Source organism: Andrographis paniculata, unplaced genomic scaffold, assembly GCF_009805555.1.
Source record: "Andrographis paniculata isolate CXL003 unplaced genomic scaffold, ASM980555v1 Contig46END, whole genome shotgun sequence".
Classification (NCBI taxonomy): domain Eukaryota; kingdom Viridiplantae; phylum Streptophyta; class Magnoliopsida; order Lamiales; family Acanthaceae; genus Andrographis; species Andrographis paniculata.
Window position 1 is genome coordinate 3,975,098 of NW_026137580.1, and position 11,807 is coordinate 3,986,904.

The 11,807-nt window shown below is 33.2% G+C and overlaps 1 long non-coding RNA gene across 1 annotated transcript; it reads right to left on the bottom strand.

The window, feature by feature from the left end:
- Window positions 1–7,371: 7,371 nt before the first annotated feature.
- On the bottom strand, window positions 7,372–11,098 carry LOC127252617 (uncharacterized). Its single transcript, XR_007839101.1, has 6 exons — window positions 10,786–11,098; window positions 10,188–10,237; window positions 9,242–9,299; window positions 8,178–8,219; window positions 8,018–8,093; window positions 7,372–7,930 (listed from the first exon to the last, which is right to left on the bottom strand). It is a non-coding gene; the product is annotated as an uncharacterized LOC127252617 (long non-coding RNA).
- Window positions 11,099–11,807: the final 709 nt, after the last annotated feature.

Genomic DNA, 11,807 nt, shown 5'->3' on the forward strand with positions numbered 1-11,807 from the left:
GCCAACGTCCTCGGGTGTGTGCCATTTCTATTGCCCGTGAATTTTTCTTGTGGTACAATCTACATTTGTCAACAAGTTCACAAAATACAAAAGGAACCTTATATACCCCGGGTCATTTTACCCGCTTAGAGGCTTCATCCAACCTAATTTGCACCCCTAAGAAACTTGGGCTAGCTCATCGAGGCATGGCTCTCGCTTTGCTCGGCTACCCTTGAGCCACGGTCCCTTGATGATCTTGAGCCAATATGATCATTATCAAACGGACTGCAATCTTTCAGAGCGCCTTCTACTTCGAATAGGCATTTTGGGCAACCGGCCGTGGAAGCTTTTACTCGAGGGGAGTGGAATCTAAGGGGCCCCAGTTCGGTAGATCGAAGACCCTCTTTTTTGGTAAATCAATTGCGAAATGTCTACTAATTCTTTGATTCCGGTTAGTAAGAGGGATCTTGAAAACTTTGTGGTTCTTAGAGATTTAATTCATTGACAGGCGGATTCACATCTCTTACAACCAACACAGGCCCTGAACCTATGTGCCTATGACTTCGTTTCTCAGGAAATTCGCGGAAATCTTAATGCCATAATGCCTTTCAAATCCTCCTAGCCAGGTTAAAACCAAAAAATAGTTGTCTTTTTCAGCGCCGGATTTCTAAATTTTCATACGGTCCCCCCGGGATCCAACAGCCGAAAATTCCGTTATTTCAACTACAGTGTGGCTGATCATCCTCTCGGACCAGCTACTGCTAGCTCGTCGGAGAGCTAGATTTGCTTCAATTTTTGATAATGGAATACGTGGACAACCAATGAGGGACGGTCATAATATTATTTGGTCCTACTCGTTATCAATGGGATCAGGGTTAGGGCCATGAATCAAGTTCGACAACGGGTTTTTCAACAAGCCTTATCTAATCCGATCGATTGCGTAAAGCCCGCGATAGCAACCCCCCGGTCAAAGAAAAAAGTCTTTTTTTTTTAAAAATCCAAGGTTATTTTCCGAAGCCAAATTTATTTTTTTGTGTAGTATTAGAGAAGGAATTAGGTATGAAATTAAGAACATAAATTTCCATTACTAGCTCCAACCAAATATTTGGGGCCCAAAATTAGCGATATAAACTTTTTGTCGCTAAATTACCAACAAATTTTTATGAGTGATCATTGAGAGTTTGCGACAAACAAGATCCATAAAACATTTTGTCCCTAATTTTATTTTCTACTACATCCACACAATTTTTCATTGTATGATTTACCAATACATGTCTCAACTAGTACACGAATACAAAACTAAATTTCAAATTATAATTTCACAACTGTACTAAATCAACAAAAAATTCATTATAAAAGCCAACAATATATAAAAAAGTTACAATCATGAAACCTAAAGCATTCAAACATCACATATGGTCCATAACTAAAATCCTGTCACAACATCATCAATACTAAATATTAACTGCCCATAAAACATAAATATCCATAAATCAGTGGCACACCCGAGTCTCATCATTGTCGCGCATGTCCAAGTGAGCACTGATCATCTTGAACTGTTCAATTATTTTCATGTGATTTTTCTCGAGATTCTCTAAGTGCTGGGAATTACTCGGACCACCCGGGGTACGTTTATCACTGAAATCGAAAACATGCTCCACTGGCACTGTCGCCACAAGCGATCCAAGCTTGAAAATTCTTTGTTCTCATCTTGATGGACCAAGGAAAGAAGTGTCTTATCGTGGCTATATTCTTTATTGCCGAGTTGAGACATTCTTTTTTTGATCGGAGTCATGCCCTCCTGAAAGCAATGGATATAAAAATAAGAAGTTATAGTAAAAATTGATATTAACATAGAATATTAATACTATATATAACATATGAGGCATACCCTTATACGATTTTCCTTGACCCTGCAATAATCACAACCCTTATGTTAGTTCTACAGTTTCCAAATGATGAACACAATTCGATATAACTTTCAGATTAGAGCTTAGTTTACATCTTGAAATCCTAATTACAGAACTATGTTATATCATGTTGTATGACTCCTCAATCGATAAGTATCAGGGGTATCTTTACAAGACAATTAATTTTCCATAGAAACAATAGCGTTGGATTTAATGCAAACCATAGTGTTTCAATTAAATTTGGGTTATACTTTCCATTTTCAACTATCAGCCATGATTAATAGAAAAATTATTCCTCTCAAACCCCCGACGCCTCCAGGTCACCTGCAACACATGGTTCGCCTAGTGTGACTTGCCTGTCGGGGCTAGTTTGCAGGGTATTAGGTTCGGCCGGGAGTTTACCCAGTGTGCACTTTCAGTATCGGCTGCGGGTTCCCACGTTATAAAAAAAAACAAATAATTCAAAACAACAAACAATACTACATTGACTAAAGCATATCTAGCATAATGAGATGTAAGAAATATATATACACAAAATATATTGAAGTAGACAAACTCCACATAACATGATGGTTTTAGTTAAGAAATTTACGTAATAAAACTTTTTCATAGTAAGCATTATATGAAAGGTATTTTTAACTTAAACATAAACTCAGTTCGGGAAAAAGAGTTATACTAGAGTAAATTACATCACCCTATTTAGTAACGCACTTAAAATCACAAATCGAACTAACTACAAATAGAAATATAACGATAATTATAATAACTACAAATGGAAATGGCCCCACCAGCCGATGGACGATCCACTACGGCCGGCAGCAACCACCATCGGTCTCCGTGGCTTGTTACTGGACGATGGGTGGAATTTATGAAAACAAAATAAAAATAAGAATGGGGATAGCAAACTGCCACCCTCCTCAGAAAATATCGTCGTTGGCTAGTGGGAGGTCCACAACAGCCAGAGATGGTCTCTGTGGCTCTCAGCCGGCAACCATCGATTCAAAATAAAAAAAATACAAAACATTGATTTCGATGCACCTAACTTCAAGGCCGCCAATGCCGGCTATAACCCGCCGTCGCCGTCACTGTTTGACCTCTGTCGTCGCCTCGCCGTCCGTCGCCAGCTTGATTGCTAGGTGTTGTAAAGTATTGGTATTATGGGTTGATGATGTTGATGCTCTAATTTTAAGTTCAGACTTAAGAGACAAATTTTTTTCTATCCCTAATTTCATCCTTAATTAGCAACGGAATTACTTTTATATTATATTCCATAATAATAATTTGTCTTTAAGATGTATCCATGTGTTTATTGAGAAGAGATGAAGTCGAGGTTAAAGTTCTTGCCAAAAAAATCTCTTCTTCTCAGAATGGCCTCATTATCATTTTGTACAACTTGAATTTCTTCGCTCTCCATATCATTTCGTACAACTCGAATTTCCTTGCTCTCCATCACATTGAAGAAAATGGAGGAGTTTTTCTTAGTCATAATGTGTCAGAGAAATTTTTTCTAAATCATAGGCTGATTTTTTTGAAGGGCACATTGCATTGAAAAAGTTACAAAGTACTATCAAGACAACAATGATGTCTCACGGAAGAGATGCAAACGAAGATAGAATGAAATCATTCTTTTGGCGTTACACAATGAATTTCATATATACGGCATCTACTTAATTTTGAGATCCACCCATGGGTGAAAATTGGAAGAATTATTTGCATTAGAACATGACAACCTTAGCTATTCAAACCACAAATTACTTGTTCTTCAATTGGCACTCAGGGACATATTAGAAAATAATACATTAAGGGTGTTAAATTTTTTAAAACCCATGAATTTTTTATTTTTTATTTTTTCAGTAGAGCTTATGCTATAGGCTGAGCTACATGTTATTGTAGACCACCATTTGGTTTTGCCACCAGGTGAAAAGAACTTTGTATATTTATCAACCGTTTATATTCCCTTGTAATAAGGTTGTTTTTGGTTTTTCTCTTAGTGCCCAACAACAATGTGTAAATTATATTTCTCAAAATATCTTTTTTTTTTTTTTCAATGTTTATCAAATCAAGGTTGTGCCATACTTACTTGTTTAACCCAATATGGGAGTTTGAAGAGTATGATTTTATTATTCCATATCTTCACATTTGTGTCTTGTCCCCGACGGTGCTTTAGAGATTGTTGTGCTACCTCTTTTGCAATCAAAACATCATTAAGATACTTGGTTAGTGCCTTTAATAGTTGTCCCTAAAGTTCCTCCATTGTCAAAGGAGTAGGACGCATATTAAAGTTTATTATTCCATCAAATGAATGCCAGTCAATGCATATTCTACAGATCGGGTAAATAGAACCTATGACCAATATCAAAATTTGTGCCCATTTTTTTAAATAATGGAATGTCTACTCACCCCACAATTAGGAAATGTGATCTCCGTACATGTCAGCCAACTTGATAAAATACCATACCTTGAAAAATTACTCTGCAACTGGAAAACCTCGTCACAACTAGAATCACATGTTCTTGCACTTGTACTTTGCAAATTCTATCAAATTATTCAACAAATCTTAGAGAAACACAATGATCCAATTGTCCGGTCCTTTCGGACCGTCAGTAATTGTTGAATGAATGAAATACAGTTTGTTTCATGCATAGCCACATAGATAGATTGAATATCATGTCTCACTATCCGCTACATGATGCAAATATCCATGATCTACATGTCCTTCAGTATACCACCATATAGAAACGTAATTTTGGAGGACGTGAACCATCTTTACAAATGGGGTTTCATGGAAAAGTACCTTATCTTCTCTACTACCACAATGAAGTTATCCTGTACGAACTTCATCACAAACAACACATTTAATTAGATCAACATCCTTGGGATAGACAACTTAAAGTTGTTAATGTATGCATCTATAACAGTACAAGTAAAATCCAAGTCCTTTGTAATCTTGTTGGCCTTTTTGTAATTCTTTGGTAGCAGCACATTGTCAATTACTGCATACCTCAACAATTGTAATAATACATCAATTGAATGATTTAACCACCGACACAAAACCTTCGAGTACAGTAGGTACAAGATAAACAAAAGCCTTTTTAAACCATGTACAATGTAAGAACCAAACAACCATTCTTAAGACATTCTCTCCCCCTCACATCATGTTACCTGAATTTGAAAACACCACATTATTTTATTCATTATTTTGTGTAATTTTAGTATTAAATTTTTTTAGTATTTTTTATTAGTTTTTTAAAAAAGTATAAAAGTGGTATTAAAATATTAATTTTAATTATTTTTAAATATTTTATGCAAAACAAATATAAATATTTTTTTACGAAAAGTACATAAAAACCCTTTTATATTGAAAATAAAAACACCTATCATATTTTACCTTGTTTTTAATTAATATAATTATTTTATTAAATTTTTATATAATGTTATTAAAATATGAAGTTTATTATAAATATTATTTATAAAATGTCTTAATTATATATTATTTGAAATAATTATTTTAATTTCAATAAATGAATATATACTTTTAAAAACAAAAAAAAATGTAATATTTTATCTTTTATTTAGAGCGGCTCTTTTCTTACATCAAAAGTAATCTTTATTAGTTGTGCTAATGATGTGGAATCTCACTTCTACAATGCCAGGATTTTTTTTAAATATATATATATATTAAAATATTAACATTACCAATTGTCGAAAATACACAAACCAACCACTATTACAAACAATTACCTGGCGCTATACAAACAACCATAAAAAACTACACAAAAAAATAAAAACAAAAAAACAACCCAATAAACAAGGCCCAAATTAGGAAAGACCCAGATCCATTGAAGTCCAACGAGATCATTCGCAACCCATATCCCCGTGATGCCCAAATTATCCACACCCCATAAAACCTAAGCCCTCTTCAAACATGCCCCAAAATCCAGATGCCTCATTTAAAAGTCCAATTCAAAGGCCTAGGCCACAAATCAAACCTAATTATGATAACTCCACCACGAAGCCCAACCACATCGAACTAAAAACTAAACTCACAAATGTCCAAAATAATTATAAACATAAATTTACCAATAAAACCACTCACCCCATATCATAAATCAACCCACCATTCCATTCACTACAAAAAAAATTACAAATTACTACGGAAAAATTTTGTCACAAGAGACAAAATTTCCGTCACAACTTCCAATTACAATAGAATTTGCATCCAAGTGGGAGCAGTAGTAAATACTATTGTAGTAATATAATGTGATAAATAAAATTTTCCATTGCAGAAAATTTCCACAGAATTAGTGACCATTATTTATGTCGCAATTTTTTGCCACGGAATTTTACTACAAAAAGATACTATTGACGTAGTTCATTGCAAGAGAAATGGTTTGTTGCTGACTCCGTTGCAATTTTTTGCAACGTCGTAAAGTTAACATTTTGCGATGGTATATAACTATTGTTAATTCCGTCGCAATTTGTGTAGTATACGCTTTTGCCGATTTTTCTGGAACGTATATAACAAATATTAATTCAATCATCCACAAAAAAAATTTAATGATTTGATTAATATCTCTCATCAAAGATATGAAAAATAACGAAAATCATATAAAAATTTCAAATCAAAATAGAGTATAATAAACCACATACGAATAAAATATATTTAATATCAATACCCCTAGTAGCACATGTTATATAAATGTATAAAATCTAGTTCCATTTACCAAAATATCATACAAAACAACTAAACTGGTAATTAAAAAATATATAATAATAAATCATCCATCAAATTCCGTCATGGTAAATTGCGACAAAGCTTCATATCCAGTTCAAAGTTCAATGATTTTTTTGTTGTTTTCAAGTCCTTTAATAAATCTTTTTGGTTGTTTCCATGTTCTTATTGTATAGAACTATCAATACGAGCAAATTAAATGAGATATCCAACTATCGTTTCAAAATCAACTTCTAGACAACCTCTTGAAGTCATTTCAAGTGTACCTGGAGCATAATCATTTTGAAAAAAAATCAAATTATAATAACCATACATAACTAGTGTAATAAAAAAATTAAGTAAATGTCAAGTTTATATTAAAAAGATAGTAAATTTATTAATCATTATGCCTCAAGGTGTTATGTTGTCATTGTCATACAAAACAATAAATTTATTGACAATAGAACTTCTCAAAAATTTTGCCTATATTCCAAAATATAGACATGATCAAGACATGCTACGTAGTCTAAGGATCAAAAGCAGAACCTGTCATTGACACACAACTCCAACACAATTAACGAAATATAGTCGATGAACTTGAAATATATTGATTAACACAAACCCCACATACAAACATTGCGAAAGAAACAAGCCAAGAGGTCATTTATATTAACGTGAAAGAGTGAGGCAGCAATATAATTCACATTTTTTAATTAAGAAATCAAGTTATAGAAAAACAATGTATATTGGATTCAAAAGCATCTAAGAAAATTACATCATGGTAACACTAGCAATAGGTATCCCATGTCAATATTAAGCCATCAAAGAGTCACTAATTTGATGTATTCTTTGAGGAGATGCAAATGAGATACAAACTCTATGCTATCTTGCAGTCGAAATATTCTTTTGATCACAAAAGTCTACATACCTAACATAGCACATGCAAGAACTTACTTGCACAAACAACTATTTTGAATTTGATAAGGTAGCTAGCTAGCTCTCAACTAAAGGTATACATAACATACATACATGATGAAAAATGAAACTACAAACAAAATCAAATGCAGTACTGTTGGGATTCTTGTGATGATTTTTGAATTCTTGAAAGAGAGAAGGGTTATCAGTTACCGCTATAATATAATAGGTACGAGATGACGAAAACAAGCATGTTTACAGACATTTATCTGAGTCATATGGCCATTAATGGAATGGCTCTGAATCCAAGATTCCAAAGCATATGAGTCAAAAGGGCTGTTGCATCATATGTACGGGTGAAAATCATAGATGTACTTCCCGACATCTCAGTCAATATATATACAAGATAACAATCCTGAAGTAGAAAAAGGGGAAAATATTTGTATCAATGTCAAGAGAAATGAAAAATCACATTAGAAATAAATCATGAAAACCTATGGACCTTGTACTTTTGCAGGAACAAAATAGTATTGTTGCTTCAGCGTATCAACGGTATAATACTTGGAAGCAGCTTCAATCTATACTCAAACTTAGAATAATAAGATGTTTATTGTGTAGAGAATGTTTTATTGAAAACTAACGGGAAACAATCACACAGCTACCTTAACAGGGTTTTTGAGACAAGCTCTTTGTAGTCTTTTCACCTGTCACAAATGGCAACTACAAATTACAAAATCATTCGAGTGCACTATATATTGATCAGTTAATTACCAAGTGTTCCAAAAATTAAAGGAATTCATGATGTTGGATTCTCTAACAATAAAAATGACAGCATGAGCAATTACAAATGTTAATTTTATTAGCTAATACTAATCACTCTCAATAATCAGAGAAAATTAATTTATCACCGAATAAACACAACAGACTGCTTAGTCAGACTTTGCTATAGTAGGCCATTTTTTAGGTCCATATTTATCCCCTAGTTTTGTTTTTTCTCATCCTCTAAGAACATAAATCTTGTAATCAAATATATAATATTAGAATGGTTGATACATGTTTTTGGAGGAAAAAACAACCAACCTCTTGAGTTGAGTGACCTTAAACAAGATTTGGATTCAGAACATTTTGCCATCTATAACACTGAACTTATGTTCTCTCCAGACAGAACTCCGGTGCATAAATACCAATCTTTTTGAGAAGATAACTCAAACTAAGAACAACAATGGTTATGATTGGATTGTTATTGGTTATCAAAACTTTATTCAACTCAAAGAACAGTCTTTCAATTGCATATTTTATATTCTTGCAACCGCATTTTATCTAGTTGAGTGATTAAACAGAAGAATGAAGGCGTATTAGCATTTGCAGTCCAACTCTTATATATCAAAATGTGTAAGGAAGCTATTCATACATCTCCCTTTGTTTAAATCTACGTACTACAGTTTTATCTACAGCTGGTTCCCATTTGTGCAGCCAGCATTTGAGTTTCATCACAACTTCCAAGAAGCAGTTACTTTAACTCCAATCTAATAATTAGTAGAATGTGTGTGGCAGCAAACTGATGGAATCTACTGGATACCTAAACGTCAAACACTTGAATAGAACATAACAAGCATTAAGATAACCGAATCAATCGAAGAATTTCAATAAAAATTATGTTGCAAATAGAAAAAAGGCTGCAAACTAAATATTAGACAAAAGAGATGATATTTTGACCTAAATATACCTATTTTCTTCCAACACTTTCCCCTGTAAGCTACAACAGCCCTTTTCAATGTATCATCCTGGACCAAAGCCGTTTACACTTATTAATTACATGCATATTTCATGCTTGGCAACAGAAGATATGAAGAAATGTCAAAAAAATTATAGCACTAAACTGCTAGAATTCTTTTATGTGCAACAATTAAACTCTCCTCTTCTAGATCATATATGAGGTCAAAACAAAAACATATTCTAGATTGAACACAATATAAAAGAACATCTCTTTTTTACCTCCTCTAGAGTTCAACTGCTTTTTGCTCTTCTAATTGGGACAGAATCATTAACCTATATTCATAGAACTTTCTAAAAATTGATAAATGAAACGAAAGATGTCATTCCCAATTGGTTGTGGGTAAAAACCATATAGACACATGACACCAAATAATATAGTATTGAAATCCCAATTGGATTTCAATTTATGGTTGAAAATGATTATATAGTAATATGTTTTAGCTAAATTACAACCGAATCATTCTTGTAGGATCAGACATAAGCTCATACATGACACTTTGCACTCATTGTGAATATTGCAAACAAAGCAATTGAAAAATTCAAATAGAAGAAAAATTAAAAATGTAAAACAAACAGAATCGGACTGCTCTATTATGATTATTTCAGCCACATCCAGAGCCTTGCAATTTATTCTAAGATAAAACTTTATTATCAAAATACTAACAAACCGAAATAAAATTGTGTAAAAATCTATCTACCGGCATCAATTATTCAAAGCATAAATACCTATACTTATAGGTTTAAAATAATAATATTTATATACCAGAAAACTCATTCAAAGCATCAGAGTCACATATACAATGGCCTCAATAATGCCCAAAAAAAAATGTAATCGTTTAAATCCATTAGATCATAGTCATTCATTGCAAATGAAAACTAGGAAGTCATTTACTGACTTGGATATTGCCAACTCTGATGGGGGAGTCAAGCTGCCACCAACTCAATCCTGCAACAAATGTGAGACCAACTTTAAATTCCCAATGCTTTGTTAACAAGGTGTAATTAGTAAATTTGAGCATTATGAAAAACCATTTCGAATGTGTAATGTATTTGCAATCATATTATTTTGATTATTATAAGCTTAAAGTGCATCCGTATTCAGATTATGATGTCCTGAAACATTATCATCTTATATTACTTACGGAGTTAATATATTAATGTTGAACACTCTAACATACATCAATCTATCTATTTCTTTAAAAAAAAAAACCACGAACAGTGCTTAGTTGAGAAGACAAAGAAAAACTAAAATTATAATCTATTAACTGATTAACACAAGGTCAATAGCTCCTGAAATTGAAATGAATCGAACAATTAAATTGAAATTAATTGAACACATTCCTAAGGATTGATGTTATAAGCAAAAACAACAAGAAACAAGACAAATAGCTAATGAATCGAACACAAATTGTAATAATACGAAACCCTGGAATCCTTACACATGTGATTCTTCAAGTTACCCGAGCAAAAGCAAACGGTGAAAGTTGACCATACCTCACCTGCCGCCAAATTCAGCCCCGTCGGCGGTGATAAAACTTCCCAAACGGCCGGAATAGATGTCGCCGGTGCAATGGATGTGTTTGGGTGTGTTTTCGTGATGTGTGTTTGCACGGAATTGTAATCTTGTTTATGGGAATAAATACCTAAACATTGCAAGAGATTCAATTTTTTGCGGATGCCCTTGCAATATTGTGACGGACATAATTATTCGTAGTGTAAATTGTAGGAATTGCAAGAGATTCAGATTGTAGCAGATTTCCCTACAATATTGCGACGGGCCGAATTATGCGTCGTGTAAATTATAGGATTTCTGGGACGGATGAATTTTCTGGCTATTTCCATTGCAGTTTTGTGACTTATTTACATATCCGACGTGTAAATTATAGGATTTCTCCTACAGATTTAATTAGTTGCAATTTTTCCTCACAGCGCATCATAACTACGACCCTTTTCTTTTATTCTAGTAAATAATGTTCCAATTTTGTGATAGATTATATACGGTAGTAATTTTCCCTTGCAAATTGATATTTTTTTTGTAGTGGAGATAGAGGTTGCTGTTGTTGCTGTTTTAGGATGGATTTGAGAAAAACTCTGCTAAAAGCATCATTCAACCACATTGGCCGCTACCAAATTTACAGAGCCGTGTATCAGAAAATAACATGACGAGCTTGTTCCATACGAATACGATGATACCTTGTCCGAGAATGTATCAAGTCTCAATGCAATGCAAGAAAAAACATTCACGTAAAATATGGAATATATTCAAATAAAACCAGAGTAACAATTCATTATTGAAACACATAATATACATTGTCTTATTTTTCAAAATTATAATGCACGACACACATTATTGATAATCCATACCCAAAATAATCACATTATTTTATTTTTGCTCAGGCCTCCACTTTGCCATAAGTTGACCTACGAAAATACTATGCATCTCACGTTGCACTTCGGACATATTCGAAGTATCCTGCATCACGATGTTTCATTCTTGAATTTTCCTCTCTTCTGCT